Below are 23,258 nucleotides of genomic sequence, written 5' to 3'. Positions count from 1 at the left end.
ATTTTTTCAGTGATTCACATATGCAGAGCTGGGACTCTTTGTTACATCATAATGCCAGCTCTGCTCCCACCTGCCCTCTTGTAAGAGGAATAATAGCAGAGCTATTATTATTAGCCATTATGTGCTCAATCACTCAGTAGTGTCTGACTTTTCGACCCTATGGACTGTAGCCCTTCAGGCTCCTCTGTCCATGGGATTTCCCAGGCAAGAATACTGGAGTGGGTTGCCATTTCCTCTTCCAGGGGATCTTCCCAACCCAGGGATTGAACCCATGTCTCCTGAATTGCAGGTGGATTCTTTACCAGTGCCACCTGGGAAGCCTTATTAGCTATTCTCCTCGTTGTAAGTCAGGGGCTCCCTCCACAGGCTCTTACATAGCATTTATTCATACAGACAACAAAAATTTACTGAGCACCTACTATGTGCCAGGCACAGTGCTGGGTACTGAAGAAAAACTAGGGCCAGTCTCTCCCCTCAGGGAGGGTGCAGTCTGAGGTGGAGGCAGGTATGTCAACACACAAATATAAAACCGTGTGTCACCTGGCACCACAGGGGGAAGCAGGGGATGCCATGGGAAAGAGAGGAGGGCTCTTCCCCCGGCCCTATGACTCCCACCACAGCCCCCTCACCCCAAGCTGAGTGGTGAAGGTGAGGAGTCCAGCAGACAGACAAAGCAGAGAAAGGCATTCCAGGAAGGGAAAAGATTCAGTAAAGAGGGAAACCTCTAGCTACTGAAGCTGCTATAATGGAAAAAAGAAGTCATAGGAAAAAAATCAGGCATAACTCGTCAGTCTTTAATTTCTAGGTATGGGAATGAGGGCGGAGGGCTAGTGCTACCCAGTGGCTCCTTTCATGTAGCCTTCTGAGATGATGCACTGAACTCAGAAGAGGTCACAGACACAACCAGGGACACAGCCCAACACTGGGTTACCAGCCACATATCTATACACCAGCCAAAAGCTACACGTGGAAGACCCCTGTCTCATGGGAAGGCAGAAAGGGTGGCCTGCTAGTGGATGCACTGAAATCCAGCCATAGTAATGGAGACCAAAGCTGCAAAGCTCAAACGCCATTATGCCCACATGGCAGCAGGTCTGTGGAAGCCAGCTCTGTGAACAAGACAGGGCTAATAGTACGAAATGACAAACATCCTGACTGCAGGGCCACCTGTGCCCCAGGAAGAGCCCCTCCAAACCTGGCTACATTTCATTCAGTTCACAGGGGCCATTCTGGGGGAAGGAGGGACAAAAATCAATAGAAACAGCAATATTTCTACACAAGCTACAGTCTCAGTTATTGAAGTCCTGCCAGGAAAAAAGGCCCCCTCTCCCTCCCTGGGAGGTAAAGAGATGACTTTGCTCAGCACTGCAAATCAGGCTCTAAAAACTTTTTAGAAAACAATTCTGAACAGAGGTACTCAGATAGAGCCATAATGTCAGATTAACAGCTCCAAACCAGCAGAGCAGACACTTGTCTAATTAATAAAACTTATAAAGCATAACAACTTATTGATGTTACAGGCCCAGCACTTAGTACAACAACAAAACCCAAATCCATGCAGAACGCTCCATGTTCCTTAGGAAACCCTTTCTCCGCCAACTTGTACAATCCTTTCATCAATGCAAACACAGGGCTGGGGGATGGAGGGAACAGTGCAGTTGTTGTTCAGTCGCTCAGTCATATCCAACTCTTTGCCACCCGATGGACTGCAGTGCACCAGGCTTCCCTGTCCTTCACCATCTCCCAGAGTCTGCTCAAACTCATGTCCATTGAGTCAGTGATGCCATCCAACCACCTCACCCTCTGTCGCCCCCTTCTCCTCCTGCCCTCAATCTTTCCCAGCATCAGGGGCTTTTCCAGTGCTGAGCAGAGCCCTGGGCAACTGGCCGGGGAGGAGATGGCTCAAAGAGTTGATGCACATCTGCCAAAGGTCTGGTCCAACCTGGACTTTGGAGCCAGGGGATCTGGGCTGGAATCCCAACTCTGTGGCAAGTTACTTAACCTCTTGAGCCTCAGTTTCCTCGTCTATAAAATGAGGCTCATGATAGTGCCTACTTCAAAGTACCTACATGAGGATGAAAGGTACAAAGTAAGTGTCAATTACTAATGGCTATTAGCAATGACTGTTATGGTTGTTATGTTTAGATACTAATAGGACCTGCTGTCCTGTTACAGCCTGCTAGGTTTGCCTCTCACCACAGAATGTAATGAGGATGATTTGAAATTGTTTCAAATCTCTGTGGACCTTGGGCCCTGACTTCAGATCTACAGAATAAGCAAGCTTTGCTATGGGAAAAACAAAGCCTGTATTATTACTTCATTAAAGTCAAGTTCTCATCCTATTTCTAGCCATTAACAGTGGGGAGTGAAGATCATGGTGGGGCAGGGTAGGAAGCCCAGCTCTGCTTCTCACTAGCTGAGGGACCTTGGGCTTGTCCACCCCTCAGTTTCTACCACCTCAATTTCCTCATGTGTAAAATGGGGAAAATATCAGGTTTTATCTCACAGAGTTGTTCTGAAGATTAAATACAGGTAAAGCACTTACAACAACTGTGTCCCCATACACAGAAAGCACTGAGTGAACACCAGTTACAGTTCTTATTGTACACGACTTCTCATTACTACCTAAAGAGCTTAGCACAATTCTTGGCATATAGTAATAGTGATGGTTGGTACTCTTGAACTCACCTTTGTGATTTCACACACTACCCTCCCCGCCCCCCAACTGTACACAGCTCAAGAAAAAAATGTGACAGGTACAGGCCTACATATTCCCGCCTGCCAAGCTTTCTACAAGTAAGCATCATCTCATAGGGCGGTCTCGTTTCTCAGCCTCGCAATGCTTCCTGAACTCGAGAGGGCAGGCCAGCCTGGGTGCATCCGCCCTTGGGAAGACTAGGTGCTGTGAGGAGGGCGGCTAGAAGTCCCCCTCCGGGTCCCCCGGTAGTTCAGATACCCGGCTCCCTCCTGGGGGCTGAGCTTTGGGGGCGGGGCGGCAGCGGGGAGGGTGGGGCCGAGTCCCCTGGAGGTGTAGCCCCTGCTCCCGCGGGCGCGTGCGTCGCGGTTTCCAGCTCTCCTTCCCAACCCCCACCCCCCGCCCCCCAGCCACCCCCACTTCCAGCGGAAAACTTCCCGCTTGCGCTTCCACCGTTCCAGCGGCGTCCAAACCCTCAGCCCCGCGCATCTTGTCTTCCTATTTCATAGCGAGCGGCACTGCGAAGAGGCACGCGGGTGGCCTGTCGACCCGAAGGGTTCCCTGGGGACCCAGGATGGGAGGACGAGAGATGTCGGCTCTAGACGCGCCAACTCTGTCCCCTCGTCCATCGACTGCTGGCGCCCAGCGGACGCACACCCTGGACCAGGGACCCATGCCAGTGCCGCCCGGAGTCACTGTGTGGCCGGCGAGGACCCCCAGCACCCGACTCCCCCAACCCCACAGACACCGGCCTCATCAGCTGGGCGCCCCACTTTCTGGTCCTTTCCTAGGCGATCTCAAACCCGGCTGCTCAGAGGGCTGTACTTACTGTCGGGGCCCTCTTTTGGGCCGGGGCTGGGCAGCTGCCTGGCCCAGGGAACCCTCTGGCCACCCTCTGGCTGTCTCCCCTCGCGCTACCCCCGGCTGTGCCCAGCACCGACGGTAGCACGGTAGCGGCAGCGGCGTCTGTAGGAAGAGAAAGATCACGCCTGCCTTAGAAACCCAGCCCCTGCTGTGACCAGAATCTTAAAGACAGAGGCGACTGGCTCGGCCCCAGAGGCGCGGCTGAGCTGAGGTGGCGAACTAGCGAGGCAGCTGGTAAACACGGCGTCTGCTGCCTCTAGCCCGCCCGCAATCCGCCGCGGAGGAGCTCCCCCCTCATCCTCCCCCTTGGACGGGCCCCCGCGGGGGAGCAGAGGAGGGGGGCTCCAAGTACTGTGACAGGCGGGTGATCCAGCTGCCGCTGGGTGGGCACTTACTAAGTGCCCGGCACTGTGCTTTCTAATCATCTTCTCATCTCAGCATCCTCCCCATTGTACAGAAAATAAAACCGAGGCTCAGGGGAGCAAAGCAAGTAGACCCAAATGCAGGAGCTGGGAATAAGTGGTGGGAAGCCAAGTTCAGAAACACGAAGAATGGCAAATTCACCGCTACCTGCCTCAAAAGCCACTGTGCTGCTGCAAAGAACTTATTTGAATACCTGTGTCCCCACCTCCTCTTTCCCCATTTTCCAGACAGGACTAGGGACAGGTGGCAACTCCAGGCCAGTTTGCTGGTGGAGGTGGGGGGTAGAGGCCCTGGGAGGTAGGATCCTGACCATTGTGCTAGTGCCCAGGAGTGGGCATCCCTGCTTACAATTCACCTGCTAGTGCCAGGCCTTGTGGAAGACAAAAAGGTCAAGGAGGTATTCTCCAGGTGTTATTCAGGAGACAGCCAGTGAGTCTGTGAGGTGTGGGTTATGCTAGAAAGATCAAAGGTGGCAGGGGTAGAGGCCCTTAAAGGAGCAAGTAGCCAGTGTTCTCAGACACCCATGGGAGAATCTTGGGGAACTGCTGGCAGGGACCACACCATCCACTCCTCTTTAGAGAATGCGTGGAAGGCAGCCTTCTGGGGAGACTGAGCCCCACAGGTTCTTAATAGGAGCTACCCTAATCTCCCTGCCATGGCAATGACATCTGTGAAATGGGAAAGGTCTCTTATTCCTTCCTTCCTGGTTAAAATGATGAAATAACACAGTATTCTTGCCCTTCTATTCTGATCATAAAAAAGAGCAGTTCAAGAACTTGTATTCTTCCCTCCCTTGCCCTGCTTATTCACTCAGTCATTCATTTGGCAAATGTTTATTTGCATCCACTCTGCATCTCCACGGTTCTGTGGGGGAGTCTACATGGGAGGTGGAAGGCACACAGGGCTGGTAGTTAGGAAACACATTTAAAGTCCTAGTTCTTTCGACTAAATAGCTGTGTGACCCTGGATGAGTCATGTATCCTTTCCGGACCTCCGTTTTCTTGTTGGTCAAACAGGGATAATAACACCTTCCCTTCCTGCTTCATGGGGGTGTCTTGAGGCTCAATGGAGATAATGGATGTGAAGGAGCTTTGAAAAGTATAAAGCCACTAGACAAATGTCAGGGATTAGTCTGTCTCCAAGGTGGGAGGGGGCTGCTGGGAAGAAAAGCTTAAGAGAAATCCTGGCTGACGCTCCCAAATTGATTGCACTGAATTCCATCTTCCCCGAATCACTGATTCTGCACTCACAGGAGTCTCTGCTCTGTGAAACATCGTCTTCCATCAGCAGTGCCCATGACATCAAGGTTAGTGATGACCTGGTTTTAAGCCAGGGAGATTGTTTGGGGGACTTGAGTGGAACCGGGGTGGGTGGCAGTTTTGCCTCTGGGTCTCTAATTCCCGGCAATGGCAGCATCCTCCCCCTTCCCCACCTCCATTGAGCCCACCAGACGTATCTGGGTAGAAACCATTTGAGGCCCCCAGAGACACCCTTTCAGGAAGCAAAGGGTTCATGTCACACAGCAGTGGTGGCCCTCAGGGTGAATGCTCTACACTTTGGGAAGCTAGGCTTTCTGGGTTCAGTCTAGCTGACTGAAATCTACAACAGAACTAGTGGAGCCTCTGGGAGGGTCTTAAATTTGCTCAGTTCTCTCCTGCAAGTGCCGTCAAATAGACCTATAATCTAAATTACAATAGTACACTTGCTATGCAATACAGTTACGAGACATATTCCCAAATTTCCAAAAGTACTCTCCCCTACCCTCTGCTACCCGAAGTAAAAACACAGACTAAGGAAACACAGGGTCTTTCCAGGAAAACCATTTCCAGAAAAATCTGCTAGCCTCTTTCCTTCCTTTCCTTCTTCCCACCAGACTGTCACCCCAAAGCTTCTTCCATATAAAAATACAGAACCAATGTGGAACGGGGAGGCCTCTGGGGACCATGGCTGGCTGAGTCCAGAGCTGCACCCCACAGCTCTGGGGCCAAACCAGGATGGAAGTCAGAGGCAGCGATACAAAGGAGCCCAGCTTTGGGCCAGGGCACCTTCAGTCAGCAGGTCCCTGGGGGAGGTGCAAACTCTACACCCAGCCTTCTTTGGAAGCCTAGAGGCTCCACTCAATGTCTTCACAGATTCCTTTGCCACATCCATTTCACCCAGACTGCTCCTCTTAATAAAGTGTTCCTGCGACCACTCCAGACAGCCTGATGTTATCCTTCACTCTCCCACCCTTCTCCCCAGCATGGGCCACACAGCAGTGATTCAGGCCTCCTAGGTCACAATACAGTTTCCTGAGCACCCAAGCCAGGCTGTGACAAAAGCTTTGGATGTGGGTGTATCAAGTACTCCTTCCTTGCCCCCTCAGGGTGGCCTGGGTGCTGGATTGAGTCTCAGTCCAAGTTCCCACACCTACACCAGCCGGCATCCTCCTCCCTGAGCTGGCTGCCACTGGTCTACCCCCAGCTACATAACCTGAGTCCAATTTGCAAAGTCTTTCCTTGCTGATTGTCAATAAATCGCCCATCCCCCTGAAAGACCAGAAAGCTTCAAGATCTGAAGGAATGAATCACCGGTGGTGAAATTCCAGGCACTGTGACAGGCAACTGAGGAAACATATTTGATCACATCATGTTTACCTATGTGTGAGGCTGGCCCTGAGAATATTCTGGCATTTTTCCTCGACTATAATGAAGACTTGGAATAACAGCAAAGGAAGACATAGAAAATACACCAGGCTGGGAGCAGGGACATCTTCCTGCTCATCCCAGTTCCATTAGTAATTAGATATATGGTCCTATACTTTTCCTTCCTAGGGCTCTGTTTCCCCATATGTCAAAAGAGAGCACTGGACTAGCTGATTTCCCCTTCGTGTTTAACAGGTTCAGGTTCTGGGCAATCTGGCATGGAGATAGACTGATGTTCCCTCCAGAGTGGGCCCCTACTAGGAGGACACTGGGCAGGGCACTGTGTATGCACGGGCATCAGAGGGGGCAAAAGGGTTGGCACTGTGTGCATAAGCTTGGTGCTGCTATTCAACAATGTAGCCAGTGTTTGACCCACCTTTGCTAGGAAGCAAAGAGAGGATTTATTCACTGCCCCCACCCCATCTTGCCACCAGGATCCCTCAGGTTCCTAGCTGCATCTTTCTGCCTGTGAACCCCCACTATACCTCCCAGGACTTATTCCAGCTGCCCCAGGATCAGGATTGACATTCTCCAGTGAACACCTGTGCCCCGTCACACGTTCCTGATTGAGTGATGGGTAAACACTGCCCCAAGTTTCCTGAGTGCCCTCCAACTGTCTCCACCACCTTTGGATCCAGTGTGTGTTAGTTGCTCAGTCATGTCCAACTCTTTGCAACCCTATGGACTGCAGCCCGCCAGGCTCCTCCATCCATGGGATTCTTGCCATTTCCTTCCCCAGGGATCCAGTAACTAAAGGGTTAATGCTTGGCCCAGTAGGGGGTGCTGACCATTCTGCCTGTTCAGCCATACAGGTGATATTAAAAAAATAAAATTTTCCAGCCTCATTGGCATGTGGAATCTTAGTTCCCTGATCAGGAATGGAACCCGTGCCCCCTGCAGTGGAAGCACAAAGTCTTAACCACTGGATGGATCACTAGGGAAGTCTGGCGATAGAATATTTTTAGTATCACTCTAGTCTAGGATTCCCCTCTAGTCTAACACACCAGCCCCTTCCCAGGCCATGTCTCCATGAAGATGTGTCAAGGGCTTTCTGGATTGAGGAATGCGCCACTTGCTGCCTCAGTCAGGTGGGTCCTGATTGCTTTGCCAGGAAGGAAGAAAAAGTAGGGAATAGGGGGTGGGGAGACTGGCTCTGTACTTAGCAGCAGCTGCCCTAGTGACTCTGCCCTGAGGTCTGGATCCACTTGCCAGAGGATGAAACCAAATGTGTTGAAACTGGAGGGACACTCCTTTTGGCTATAACCCGAACAGGGTGTTGATTCTGCACCCCTCACTGGTCTCCCCCCATCCCCGCTGCCTCCCACTCCCCAGCCCCTCCCTGGCCACCTCCCACCAAGGGCTGTGGGCACTCTTACCTGCTCCTCAGGCCCACCTGGGGTGCCTGCCACCATTTTCTTTGCCTCCTTCATAGCCGACCCCATCCCTTCTGCTCTTAGCCACGGTGAGGCTCCCCAGCTTTGAAGACCACCTCCCCCCGCCCTTGGCCTGTTTCCCCTCCCTCTGCTCTTCTACTTCCTCTCCCTGCTAAGGTCTGGCTGCTCCAATGGGTGCACTGCCCCTGCGGTGCGAATGTTCTGTTCTCTCAGGGCCCAGTATTAATTTGCTCTCATTTGTGTGCTGCTTTGTTACTGTGCATGGCCTTTTCTTGATGTGCCACGCTGCTCCCGCTGCCTCCATTACCTCCCCACCCACACCCTCCTTAATCTTGTAATATGGGGCCCTTCCCTGTGGAGAGGGGGTTGGGCTCCCTCAAAGCTCTTTCTGGTACAGTCTTTAGTCGTTCAGGACCTCTTCACAACTACCTGAGGAAGCACAGCGGGTGCGAGTACTGATCGCTGGGGGAAACCATGAGGAAACCAAAGCTAGGAACGCTTGCTCGTCTACATGGAGATACAGTGTGATCACTGTCCAGGCCTAGAACACGGCTCTTCCCCACAGGACCCCACATGCTTATGGTTTTCATCTTCAACACTGTTCTTTGAGGCCCTAACCAAGTCCCCAGAAAAGTCCATATACACACACACACCCACATGCACTTTTGCTTATGAATTTGTGAGGGGTCATAGAACCTCAGAGGGTCAAGCCCCAGCACAAGTATTTTTTGGAGCTGCCCAGGTAATTCTAATATGCTGCCAGGGTTGAGACTCACGGCTTGAAAGGAAGATGTAAAAATGAGAGATGAGAGAGTGTAAAAGCCTCAAGAAGCCAAGAGCTTTCTTATAAACGTTGGGCGTCCCCGGTAAGAACTCAGTGTAGACTGGGATGGGAACTTACGATCTAGCTTCCCTGCCTCAGTTTCCTCCCTTCTGCCTGAAGGAAACCATTCTGCAGGCCTTCACCACCCCTCCCTAGCCCTGGACAGGCTCTGTAAACCAGTCAGCACTGATTTTGTTATGTGAAGGGATATTAAGAAGGAAATGCACCTCTCTCTCCAAATACACAGGCTGGCTAACTGCTAGGTAAGCACACCTTTAGTATCCTCTGCCTACAAGCGTGGAGCTGAATTCTGCTGAGTAAGGCATGGGGTCTCTCTCCAGGTGAAGAATAGAGACTTCCATGTCAATCATCTAGAATGAGGTACTCCTTAGGTAACAGGCTGGAACCCCTAATAATAATCATATGGATAGCTATTGTGGATCACTTCCTACATTATAGGCAAGAATACTGGAGTGGACAGTCATTTTCTTCTCCAGACCTTGCCCTAGTGAATACATTTACTCCTTTGGGTCTGGCCCTATAGACATCTATGCCTATGAACCCTTCACCCCACTCCTCTGCACTCCTCTTTACTGTGGGGAGAGGGAAGGCTGAGTATCCCAGTTTGGGAGAGTACTCGTTAGTGGTTGGGACTATAGGTGTTCTCTGGCCCATGGAGGTATGCTGGGAGTTAGGAAGGAGGACCCCAGGGACACGGACAGTGAAAGATGACTGAGAGATATTATCTAGGACCGACTGTCTAGTCTAGCATCCTGGCCCTTATCTGTGAAATGGGCATAAAGATGATAACAGTACCATGTCTACGCCATGGGCTTATTATGAGGATTAAAATGAGTATAAATATACATACACATTTAGAATCATGCCTGGCTCAGAGGAGGTGCTCAACAAACGTTAGCTATTTCATTCTTCTTCTCCATGTTGGTTTCCCAGAATTTTGTCATCTCCTAAGCTTTTAAAAAAAATTTTTTTTATCTATTTTTGGTTGAGCTGGGTCTTCATTGCTGTGTGCAGGTTTTCTCTAGTTGCGGTGAGCAGCAGCTACTACTCTTCATTGCAGTGCACCAGCTTCTCATTGTGATGGCTTCTCTTGTTGTGGAGCATGGGTTCTAGGTGCACAGACTTCAGTAGTTGCAGCACGCAGGCTCAGTAGTTGTGGTGCACAGGCTTAGCTGCCCAGTGGCATGTGGAATCTTCCCAGACCAGCGATCAAACCTGTGTCCCCTGCATTGGCAGGTGAACTCGCATCCACTGCACCACCAGGGAAGTTCCTCCTAAGCCTTTGACATATGAAACTATCAGCCTGGTCTAAACAATACTGTAAAGCGTTACTGATAAAAGACTCCTGTGATGGGTCAGTGTTACGGGGGAAGGTGAATCTCACAGATGCTTCTTCCCATGGAAACCATCTCATTCTAGTGCCAATAGTGGAAATTCTGGGTGACATTTTATTAAGGGAGATGACATTTCCTTGCCTTGTTCATGGGACCACATCAGAAGGCCCTCCACCCCCTTGTCTACCTGGCAGTCTCCTACACATCCTTCTGAATTCAGCTCAAATCACTTTATCTGGGAAACCCTCTGTGAGCCTCATCTGCCTCCCCAGGTGGAGTTAATTTCAAAGTCTACTCTACACTAGAATATAAGCTCACTGAAGGCAGGGAGGGCATGACTTGTCCACTGGATCCCCAGTGCCCAGCACAAGTATCAGTATGCAGTAAATGCTGGTTGGATGAACTGGAAGAAGGGGGATGTGGGGAAAAGAAAGGTTCAAGCCACATTTTGGGGGGATTCTCTGGTTCCCAGCACATCTTCTAAGTCTGATTCTGTGTGGCTCCTTAAATTCTTCAAACCATTACCAAACCATCACTTAATGGCAAATAGATGGGGAGACAATGGAAACAGTGACAGACTTTATTTTTGGGGCCCGAAAATCACTGCAGGTGGTGACTGCAGCCATGAAATTAAAAGATGCTTGCTCCTTGGAAGAAAAGTTATGACCAACCTAGATAGCATATTAAAAAGCAGAGACATTACTTTGCCAACAAAGGACCATCTAGTCAAGGCTATGGTTTTTCCAGTACTCATGTATGGATGTGAGAGTTGGACTATAAAGAAACCTGAGTGCAGAAGAATTGATGCTTTTGAACTGTGGTGTTGGAGAAGACTCTTGAGAGTCCCTTGGACTGCAAGGAGATCCAACCAGTCCATCCTAAAGGAGATCAGTCCTAAATATTCATTGGAAGGACTGATGCTGAAGCTAAAGCTTCAATACTTTGGCCACCTAATGCGAAGAACTGACTCATTTGAAAAGACCCTGATGCTAGGAAAGATTGAAGGCAGGAGGAGAAAGGGATGAAAGAGGATGAGATGGTTGGATGGCATCACTGACTCAATGGACATGAGTTTGAGCAAGCTTTGGGAGTTGGTGATGGACAGGGAGGCCTGGTGTGCTGCAGCCCATGGGGTCATAAAGAGTTGGACATGACTGAGTGACTGAACTGAATCATCCCTAACTCCCTGTGCCCTTCCCAGACCTATTTTAAGGCTTACCTGTAAGGTAGATGGATGGGATTGTTTTGCGGAGCCTTCCCAAACTTTCAGTATGCCCTTGCTCCTTTGAACAGCCCCTCACTATGATGGACCCATGGGCTTCCATCCCCTAGGCTCTTTAGGATGTCCCCAAACCATTGAGCATTTCCTGGAGCACCCCTCTTGAGCATCAAAGCTGAGATGCTTTATGTCCCCATAAAACATGTGAGGCCTTGCTGTCCCACTAGGTCTTCCTTCCAAGACAACATATGTGAGTCTCCCGTACATCCATCCAATGGGGATTTTGAGCCCTGACTTTGAGGCTAGCTGGGGAGCTACTTCCACGTGGATAGGGTTCCAACACTACTACAGCTGGGGTGAGATTTGTACCGTCAACCCTGCCACCCTCCATTAACAAAAACACAGGCCCACTCTGGACCATGCCTGCAGCTCTGCTCCACAGTTTTTCACTCCTCCATCCCAGGTCACTGTGGCCTGGGTCACCATCTCCCACCCCACTGGAACTTCCCCGCCCATTTCCTCTGGATGATTGAGTTCCTTTGCCAGGAGCAACTTGTCTTCGTGCAAAAACAACTTGAAAGCCATTAACAGAAAAGAGCATATTTCAGAAAAGCCAGATGATTTTAAAGCATTAATAGACACCTTTGCGATTCCATTTCAGGAGGAGTTAATGTCTCGTAAGGTGGCACTGGGCCGAGGACTGCTTGACACGACAGCCCTCCAACACTGAAGAAACATGCCCTAGAACCCAAGATTTTGCCAGAAAAGCCAGGTGAGATCTGAGGAACAGTGAGAAAACCCAAGATGAGAGGTCCCACAGAGTGTGGAGCCCAATGCCACATGCGTGCGTGCGGGTGCACACACACACACACACACACACACATCCAGAGACACAGGTGGGGCCACCGTTGGCACAAAAACACCACCCACACTCTTGCTATAAGACCCACATGTGATTTGCCAACAAATTGCAAATTAACCTCCTAGTGAACAGATTAATGGTATTCATGGTAATTTACACTCCAAGTTTCATAGCAACAGACTTTGAGCATTCTGGTTGCATAAGAATTCAAGGATTTTCAAGTTCCTGGAGACATTGTAGTAATTAACCTGATAAGCCTATGCAAATTAGCCCCAATTTGACACTGTCATTTTTGAATCCAATATCCAAGGTATTTGCCCAGACGGTTGCCCATCGCCTCGTGTCGCTGATCCAGCTCCTTGGCTTGAGGTGCTAAGCTGACAGATGCCAGTCTGCATTTGTCTATGCAAATGAGGCCCCAGAGCAGAACTCCCCATCAGGCTGGGGAAGGGACTGGACAGTTACAAATGGGCTCCTTGCACAGTGATGAGAATTGAGTTAAGGCTTCCAGAAGCAATGGAGAGGGGGCTGCAGTCAATCTACACATGACTGACTGAGCTATCGTTTTAAGATTCTTGGTTGAGGACAAAAAATTCTGACTTGCATGAGAGTTTGAGCTTTCCACCTGAAGGTTGGGAAGAAGCCTCTTTGTGGTCTGTGGCTACGTGCCACTGGAGTTTTGTTTTTTTTTTTTAATCTTTCCAGAAAGATCAGCTTCTTAAAATAGAATCAAAAGCTGGGGTTCCCTGCTTCTCCCCTGAGAAGGTGAAGTTTAATTGGCTATATTTCCCATTTTGAGCAAAAAAATCACAGAACATACTCAACTCCCTCATCAAATCAATCAGCCTATGGGCACAGCATGCATGCTCTTTCCACAGGTTGACTGGTTCCTGTCTAATAATGTTCAGCTTCAGTGGGTGGCCACTATACCACCCCCCCACCCAGAGCTCCATCCTTGACTTCCTTCTTGTTTGAGCCCTTGAACCACCAGAAGTCACTGAACCCCCTGGGTAATCTGCCCTGTGCTTCCTGCTCTGCAGGGCACAGTAATGAAGTGCCATGAAGGACATATTCCTGACCGACTGGCTACCCACTGCCACTTCCAGATCAGGTCTCCCAAGGACCTCAGCTGGTTGCTTGTGGTCCCGCCACCCCTACAGATTATTTTGGAAATGGCTTTCTGGAGCCCTGGTTTGGGGGCAGGGGGTGAGGATGGAAATATTGCAGAGAAACTGTCCAGGTCGCCCAGATCCAACCTGTCATTCAAGGGCTACCATCTGGTACTCAGCGTTCTATGCAATACAAGGCCAGGCAGGGTAAGGATAAGAGTAGCCTCACCACTCTAGAAGAGCTAACACTTGGAGGTGATAAAAACTTGAAACTTATACCAGGGACATTCAGTAATAACTATCTTTATCTGTATTCCTGAGCAACCTTTGACTAAGTCAGGATTTCAGAAGTATTGGAAGGCCTCCGGTTGGCTTCTTCTCTGAAGGCATACCTTGAGCCACCATTCCAAGATGATGCCCGGGGCCACTCTCCCTCTTGTCTACCTTCCCCTTCTACCCACGACCATGTCTCTATTCATCCAGCTACTGACCCCTCTTCTTTGACTGCCAACGAGACTTAGTGTCCACCACACTGGCCCCCAGAACTGTGAGCTCCGGACCCCTGGGCTGCAGCATACTGCCAGAGGGATGCACATCCATACACTATGAAGCATAAACTGTGGATATGTCAATCAAAAACCTACAATGATAATGATGATGATGATGATGCTAAGAACTTCCATTTGGGGAACATTTACTACATTCCAGACACTTTACATGAGTTTGACATGCAATATCTCATTGCATCTTCATCATTACCTTGTGAGCCTGGTACTATCATTAGCCCCATTTTGCAGACAAGGACACCAAAGCAAAGGTTTGAGCAATTTGCTCAAGATCACACAGGTAATACTTAGAAGTGCTGGAAATTAAACCCTGGCTGACAGATGCCGGAGACTAGGCCTTTAAGCACCATCCTAAAATACCTCACACATGTGTGTACCACTATTTTCTAGATGTGAGGCAGATGTCGTAATGAAATTCCTTTAAAGGTATCGTATATTCAGATTACTCTGGTCATTATATATTTCTCAATCAATGGATGCATTCATGTATGCATGCTAGGTCAATTCAGTTGTGTCCAACTCTTTGCGACCCTAGGGACTATAGCCCGCCAGGCTCCTCTGTCTATGGGATTTTCCAGGCAAGAATACTGGAGTGGGTTGTTATTTCCTTCTCTTGGGGGTCATCTCAACCCAGGGATTCAACCCACGTCTCTTACATCTCCTGCATTGGCAGGCGGGTTCTTTACCACTAGCGCCACGTGGGAAGCCTGATGTCTTTGTGTTACCAAGCAAAGTCAGAAGAGCCCAGGTCTAAACGTTAAATAAGTGTAACAAGGGTCCAGAATATGGGTCCTCGGTTTTAGCCAGATTGAGAACTGTGCAGACAGACTGCACAGACTGTGAGAACTGTGGGTATTTGTGCATGGAGTATTCCCATTTCATGTCCTCTCAGCCATGAAGGGACACATTCTTTTATCTGCTCACCTTTTGTTTTATTTCAAAATACCTGTGTGTCTCTGTAGCTGTGACAGGGTAGGGAGCCATGTTGAAAGCTATCTGCACATTCCCATTAAGCAAACATTTATTGAGCTCCTACTGCCTGCCAGACATTGTTCTAGACCGGGGGGGGGGGGGGCGGGGGACACTGCAGTGAACAAAATAGTAAAAAAAAATCCCTATCCTCATGGAGCTTGCCTCCTAGTGACAATATACAAATAAATAAGTAAAATTACATATTTTACAAAGTGAGAAAGTGCTTTGGAAGGAACACTGAAGCAAGGAATTGGGGGTGAGTGGCTGCCATTTTCAATCGGGTGGTCAAGAAAGGCCTGTATGAGAGGGCGACAACTGAGCAGAGCCCTAAAGGAAGGGAGGGAGCCAACACTGTAGCTGTCGGGGGCAGAGTCTGTCTGCACAAGGAACAGCACAGGTGCCGGCCGGGGATGGAGCTTGCCTGAGGTAACCAAGGACTGACAGGGAGTCAAGCTTGTGGAAGAGTTTGTCTGAGAGAATGTTCTATGTATAGAAGTGGATTCCAAAATGGGCTCTGCCATTAGCTCTCCAAGTGGCCTACAAGGGTCACCCTATCCTGGTTTGCAGAACTAGCTCTAGGCAAAATTATGAGGCAAACGCTTCTGTCTCTCCTCAACTCCCTAGTCCTTTCTTGTTGCCTCCTCGGGAGCCCATTTGTTCCTCTCTCCCCAGTGTTTGGGGCCTCTTCAGTGCTTTCTGCCAGCAAAGCTAGTCCCATAGCCTCAGAAATAAAGAACACAGCTTGGGGGTCCCACAGGTCTGGGCTCAACTCCAGGTTCCACCTCTCACCAGCTGTAGGACTTCCTCTGGGTAAGTCATGTATTTCTATGAGCCACAGTTTTCTTATTTTTAAAACGGAGGTAATAAAGTATTTGGGGGTTTCCTTAAGTGGCTCAGATGGTAAAGAATCTGCTTGCAACACAGGAGCCCCAGGTTTAGTCCCTGGGTTGGGAAGATCCTCTGGAGAAGGGAATGGCTACCCACTCCAGTATTCTTGCCTGGGAAATCCCATGGACAGAGGAGCCTGGCAGGCTACAGTCCATGGGGTTGCAAAGATCTGGACACAACTTAGTGACTAAACAACAAAATAAGGTATTGGGAGGATTAAATGAAATAAATGCATGTGAAATGTTGAGACCAGTGCTGGGCACATAGTCAGTGCTCAAGAAACAGTAGCTGCTATTATTCATTCACACCCATGTATAAACTCTAGAGACAACTGTGCGCCTGGGGACCCCGTGAAAAGTCTGTGGATTTCTTGCAAGGAAAATTCTCAAATATACCAACTGTGGGTTGTCAGTAGAGAGGGGGGAAAAAATGCAAGTAGAATCACCATTGTAGGGAGTGTCTTACATTTTTAACATTACAAATGGGTATTGATGTTGGCTTGGCCAAAAAGTTCATTCAGGTAATCATCATACCAAAAGACTTGAATGAACTTTTTGGCCAACCCAATACTTAGAAAGCCAAGCAGTGCCATCAATTGGCACTGGTAGCATCGCTGAGAGGGTAGGAAATTCAAATGAAGCCTTGGATCTTCTGAGGAGATGTGAGGAGGTGTTTCCATAGTTTCTTCCCTCTTTACTCTGTTGCTTTTGTTCATATGGGCAACAGAGTAAAGATCTCTTCATGGGAGAGATCAGAATCATGGTTCCAAACCCAGAACAAGCAACTTCTATGGTTGGCAGGCCCTCCAACCCAAGAAGCCTAATAGTGGGAGTGTCTTTTGCTTTCACACATATCATCCTGCTGGTCCTATTACATCCTTTTCCTGTATTCTGAACAAAACTTCCTGTCCAGCCAGAGAAAGTAGCCTCTGAGGAGGTGCTTGGTAACAACATCCAGGAAACTTCAATGACAGCTTTACCATGACCTAACCAGAGCTTGGGCATGTCAGCCCCTTATTGTACAGAATGATTGCAACCTGGACAAGTTTCTCAGAAATCAAATCTTCACATATCAAAGCCTATTTTCCATTTAACTTTTAACATAAAATTGAAGATGTGTTTCTCTGAGAAAAAAAATGAGGCCCTGAGACTTAATAAAAAGCATGTTTATGAATGCGATGCAGCAACACACTTGAAAAATCACAAATGTGAATGGCAAAAAATGAGAATTTTCTTATAAAATATTAACCATGCCCCCAAATGAGTGGCAAGATCTGAATATAAAATAGCTGGTGTTATTTTGATATCTGGCACAGTAGCTTAAAGGCCCCAAAGAAAAACAATGACAGCTTAACTGAACAGAACACATCAGACTGAAAAGTTGCCCAGCTCCTATAAAATTGCCTTTCTAATGTTCTACAGTGGGGTCCAGGCACATTATTTGGAGGCTCAGAGCCTGAGTTCTAGCACTCTGGAGAAGTTGCTGGATTTCAGAAATGAACAGGTTGATCTGGCCCAGAGAATAGACAAAGTGGCACAGCCGAGGCAATGTTTAAAAATGCCCCAGGAAATGAATTAATTGGGGCCATGGAGGTAAGTGGAAGACTATCTGGTAACACAAGACTTGAAACTCTGTAAAGTGAGACTTCGCTTAATGTATAATGAATCAGTCCCCCAATCTCTGTCGCTCTGGCGAATGTCTTTCCATGGAGTCTCTGGACAATGAGAAATTCCTTTGGCTTTCCACTCTTGGCACTTCCCCCAAAGTATGCTGCAAGGAACACCAATCCCAGAGGAGGCTCCATAAAGGAGTTCCATGAATAAAAAGTTTAAGAAATACCTAGTACTCCAAGTCAGTACTTCTCCAAATTTAATGTGCCTACAGATTGACTGAGGATCTTGTTACAATGTTGATTGTGACTCAGATAGTCTGGGGCAGAGGCCTGAGATGTTCCATTCCCAGCAAGCTGCCAGTCCTCACACAACACTTTGGTGGCAAGGCTCTAAATGTCCTCTTGGAGATTCATGATTCTCATTAGTATGTTAAGGGCTCTGTGAGACCCTGTAGTAAAGTTTAGCTTATCTAACCCAGCATTTGTCAAACTCACTTGTACCTGGAAACCTTTCTCTTCCTGTGGTACCTATTAATCCCACACACTGTGGAAGCCAATTGGGGAGTGCTGTTTAGGCTAATACTACTCTACCTGGAGTGACTTCACATCATCTGAGAAGTCGACATTTTGGGTCGTGGCCACAAACTTCATCTAGGGCTGGTTAATGGCCCTGCAGAGACAAAGGTATGCCAGGGCTGTGAATTGCCATTGGTTTCCAAAGATTCCAAGCTCAATGACAGCAAAATATCATAAAACTCTATTTACCATCCTGCCATACTCACCACATTCCAAAATGCTTTACAACCTTAATGTGGCTCAAGCTGAAATGAAAGCAGGGAAAAGTGAAGAGATTTGGAGCAGAGAGGAGCAGGCATTTTCGAAAGAGCGATGAAATGAGATGATGAGCAAATGGCACTGAAAGCAGACAGGAGGTAAGGGACTCAGGGGTTAGTTGGGGTGAGGAGGAAGGAATAGGCATCAGTAAGTGATGCTAGTGGGCAGGGTGTCCTGGAAGTGCAATGAAAAGAAAATATACAGTCTATAAAATCCAACCTTGGGACTTCCCTGGTGGAAGAGTGGCTAAGACTCTGTGTTCCCACTGCAAGGCACCCGAGTTTGATCCCTGGTCAGGGAACTAGATCCCACAAGCCACAACTAAAGATCCTGAGTGCCACAACTAAGACCTGGCACAGCCAAATAAATAAATTAATTATTAAAAAGAATTAAGTGGAAACAGTGGCAGACTTTATTTTTGGGGGCTCCAAAATCACTGCAGATGGTGACTGCAGCCATGAAATTAAAAGACGCTTACTCCTTGGAAGGAAAGTTATGACCAACATAGACAGCATATTAAAAAGCAGAGACATTACTTTGTCAACAAAGGTCCGTCTAATCAAGGCTATGGTTTTTTCAGTGGTCATATATGGATGTGAGAGTTGGACTATAAAGAAAGTTGAGCACTGAAGAACTGATGCTTTTGAACTGTGGTGTTGGAGAAGACTCTTGAGAGTCCCTTGGACTGCAAGATGATACAACCAGTCCATTCTAAAGGAGAACAGTCCTGGGTGTTCTTTGGAAGGAATGATGCTAAAGCTGAAACTCCAGTACTTTGGCCACCTGATGCAAAGAGCTGACTCATTTGAAAAGACCCTGATGCTGGGAAAGACAGAAGGCAGGAAGAGAAGGGGATGACAGAGGATGAGATGGTTGGATGGCATTACCGACTCAATGGACATGAATTTGAGTAAACTCCGGGAGTTGGTGATGGACAGGGAGGCCTGGTGTGCTGCAGTCCATGGGGTCACAAAGAGTCGACCCACAACTGAGCGACTGAACTGACTAAAGTCTCAATAAACCTGGGAGGAAGAAATAAATAAAATACAGTGTAAATGAGAAAAAAGAATCGAAGGTAATAAAAAGAAAAAAACAACCTCAGAATGAGGAGGAAGACAATACAAAGAGTCATCTTGATTAACTGGCTTCCACCTGTACAGGTCTCAGCTATGTATTTTCCCAAAGTTCTGCTGCACAAATTGTTTGGCCACGAGGCTCTCTCTGGGCAGATCTCTCATTCTCATGGCATTGGCTGCCAGATGGAAAGGGTCTGGGTTGTCAGTTCATGTAGGAGGTCATCTGCTCACACCCACGGTGGCCTGTCACTCCAGCTCCTCTTCCAATTAGCACATGGATCCGAGAGGGCTCTCCAATTATCAGAAGGCAGACAGTGCTTCTGAACTGGAAAACACAAGAGATGGGAACTCCTGCCCTGGGGGTCAGATGGAGGCCACACCACAGCTCTGTTACTCTGTGAGGCCATGGGATAAACAAGCCCATTGAAACCTCAGTTTTCTCCTCTTTAAAACAGGGTTAAGTACACCCATGGTGGATTCAAGTCAATGTATGGCAAAACCAATACAATATTGTAAAGTAAAATAAATAAACAGAAAAAAATTTTTTAAAAAACAGGGTTAAGAATAGGATCTGTCTCACAGCAACTTGGTGAGGAAATGATTAGGGTGATCCTGGTAAGCTGGTCAGGACAGTGCCTGCCACAGAACACGAATCCAGTAACTGTTAACTGTTATCAGTTCAATAGTATTCTTTTATTATTATTAAAAGCTTTTTAGTGCAAATTACTTGGCACAAAGAAAGCAGTTGACAAATGATCGCTGATATGATGACAGGATGACAATGACCATGACAATGAGGACAGTGATAACGTTGCTCTCGATGAGGAGGGAGCTTGCTTTGCCTCAGCCCTGCTTTGGCAGTAGCATCAGAAGGGGGTGTGGTTTGAAAGGCTCTGGGGTCACACAGTCCTGGGTTTGAATCCTGACTCTGCTATTGACTAGTAGGTGAGCCATTTTGCCATTTGCAAAATGTGGATGAGAGTTTTACTCACCTTTCCCTTGTGAGGAGGGAAAGAGACGATGCGTGTGAAGTAGCAAGCCTAGCGCCTGGTGGACTGTGAGCACCAATAGCTGTGAACCCACTAGCTAGCCAGGCAATGTCTGAGAATTTTTGAGAGTTCTGGAAAGTAAAGTAACAGGACTCAAGATGCCCTTATAGTCCAACATGAGAATCATGGACAGGCCCATAAAAGACATGATGTGCTTTTACACACATCACCATTTCACACAGACAAAAGGTAAATAACTTGTTCAGGCCCGTGTGCAGAAACCCACCCCTGCGCTGAAGAGAATATCCAGTGTATGGAAATTCCTAACTCAGTTTAACGTGTTTGTTTTTCTTTTTAAAAATAGTGCTTTTTTGTTCAGGAATAGTAGTTTAAAAAAAAAAAAAAAAAGATGACTAAAAGCCTCTAGACTGCCAGCACTAGGCATGCAGGTTTGGGTCACCATCAAATTCAAAAAACAACATATCCACTGAAGAAAATATCGCATTTTTTTCATCTCAAGTAGTTTTGTAGCAACAGTATCTAATTTTTTAGGTCATGAATCAAGGATGCTTTTCTCAGCTCTTGGGAAAGTCCCGTCAACTCTGCAAATGGGCCAAATTTGAATATTAGCCATAAGGGCTAGACACCCACAAGTACACAAAGACTCCCTCAAGTGCATACACAGACAGTCACTCTCCACATGCTGTGCCAACTTTGGGCCTCCCCTGCAAGACGTGGGCCCTGCTTCTCTGGATGGAAATAGAGTGTGCGTCTGCGATGGTTCTTGGAGCCAGAACGAAGGGGCCATCCAGGGTCCTTGTCAAAACCAAATGGATCTGGAGTGAAATTTCAATCATCTCATCAGCTGGCACTAGATCCCTCTTAAGGAGAGAACTGGGACTGCCTTTAGGAAAAGATGTTGATAAGCTACTTGCCTTGACAGCATGGGTAGGCAGGAGTCAAGGCAACAGAAAAGGGAGCGTAATGCCGGGTGGGGAAAGTGAACAGAACTTTGGGGGTTGCTGGGGAAGCAGAGAGGAGAGGAGTAGACAGAGGAAAGAGAGGGGGACTGGGGAACAGGCTGGGAGGCTAGAGCCTGACTGGGAAAATGACCATGGCCTAAGGCCCAGGATTCCCAAGTTTACATTTTCAGTTGTTTGTGCAAGCAACCAGAGAGAATCACCTGAGGGAGCTTTTTTAAAACCTGGGATGGCCCCGGGGCCTCCCTTCGGAGATTCTAATGTAATTAGTCTGGGGTGGGGCCTGGCATTAAGGCTTCTAATAGCTCCCCAAGTGATTCTGCACAAGTCAAAGCTTAGAACCACTGCTCCAGATGGAACTCTTTCAGGAGAACCAGGTGCTTGGGGTGGGTGGGGGATGAGGAGAAAGGAGGCCTTTCCTGGGAATGCAGGGGTCTGGGAGCATGGCGATTTGGAAGGATCTTTTGGGCAGGGAGGACCTGGATTAGAAGGATAACTGATGCCAGTTGTTTGATTTGCGCCTCAGCTGCCCAGTCCTTCCTCCCTGCCCAAGTAATTATGACTCCCGGCTCAGCTAGCCCATTATGCTTCTCCTAATTGCAAACATAACCTCTCTCCCCTTCCCATCAAGCATTATTTGCCCTGGATCCTATTTTGTTCATGAGCCTGCTTTTGACAAGTAAAGGCCAATGGATCTGATATATAAAAACTTTTCTTGGACCCCAAAAAATAATTGTATATTTTAACAAAGGTCTTCAGAGGACAATGCCCAGACTCACAACAATAATGACAAAGCATGGAGAACATATTCTGGGGTGAAAGGGACCTGTGTGTGTGTTAGCTGCTCAGTCGTGTCTGACTCTTTGCAATGCCAGGCTCCTCTGTCCAAGGGATTCTCCAGGCAAGAATACTGGAGTGGGTAGCTGTTCCCTTCTCCAGGGGATCTTTCCCACCCAGGGATCAAACCTGGGTCTCCCGCATGGCAGGCAGATTCTTTACCATCTGCGCCACCAGGGAAGCCCAACTTCAAAGCACACTTTGTGAGTAGATGGCTAGCCATGAAGCTAATGACTAGAGATCCACGTAGAAGAAATGTCAGGAACAGCTGGGCCCATTCTTCCAGGGGTTACTGGAGACGGCACCCAGGAAAGGTCCAGCCATCCTCCAGCCACATGGGGCTCTTCTGGCCCCCAGCCACCAGCATCTTCCTCCCTACTCCTCCACCAGCCCTTCTAGCTCTTTACTCCTTCATTGTTTGCTACAGCTCTGAAGAAAATAAGCTCCACAGGCCAAGCTACCCTGTTAAAAGCTCACTCCATCATGGACATGGCAGGACTCAGCATTTTATTGGCGCTTTGGCCTTTGCCGGGGAAGACAGGCAGAGAAAGGCAGGTCGCAGGTGCCAATTCCCCGGTTTTTATAGGTCCAAGCCCGAGGGATGGATCATCCTGTCACACCTCCCGAAGCTAAATGTGACAAATGAGCACTTTTCAGTGGGAAAACCATTAAGCGGGATGGCGCCACGGAGGAACAGTCCTCCTTCGCCTAGGCCCCTCCCTCCATGCGCTCCTGCCCTCCACACAGGGAGAGTCTAAGAGAAGGTGATGCTTCCGGAGACCCTGGGGCCTCAGAGGCTACCAGAGACCTGTCTTCACAGCTGCTTTTCCCAGGCTGACTGATTCAGAGGCAGGAGCTCGAATGGAACAGGCTGCAAACTCTATGTCAGAATGAAACCTGTTAATTTGCTGACCCTTTCCTTCACCGAACTGGGCTTCCTGTCTTATCAAACACAGAACTTGAATGCTTTTTCAAATCTAGTCAGTTCAGTTCAGTTGCTCAGTTGTGTCCGACTCTTTGCCACCCGATGGACTGCAGCACACCTGGCTTCCCTGTCCATCACCAACTCGCAGAGC

General features: G+C 48.3%; 1 protein-coding gene across 4 annotated transcripts in view; it reads right to left on the bottom strand.

The window, feature by feature from the left end:
• The window catches only part of FRMPD3 (FERM and PDZ domain containing 3), a 145,642-nt gene that overhangs the window by 81,849 nt on the left and 40,535 nt on the right, over positions 1 to 23,258 (bottom strand). Inside the window, exon 1 of one of the 4 annotated variants that reach the window (XM_070785393.1) lies at positions 3,525 to 3,670. The exons of 2 other annotated variants lie outside the window; for them this stretch is intronic. The gene's annotated coding sequence lies outside the window, so the exon portion shown is untranslated. Of the gene's footprint in view, positions 1 to 3,524; positions 3,671 to 23,258 lie in introns of those variants that run through there. One more of the 4 variants, XM_070785397.1, reaches the window with a different exon arrangement.

The sequence above is a fragment of the Bos indicus genome, chromosome X, assembly GCF_029378745.1.
Source record: "Bos indicus isolate NIAB-ARS_2022 breed Sahiwal x Tharparkar chromosome X, NIAB-ARS_B.indTharparkar_mat_pri_1.0, whole genome shotgun sequence".
Lineage (NCBI taxonomy): Eukaryota > Metazoa > Chordata > Mammalia > Artiodactyla > Bovidae > Bos > Bos indicus.
This window is presented reverse-complemented; position numbering and strand designations above follow the sequence as displayed.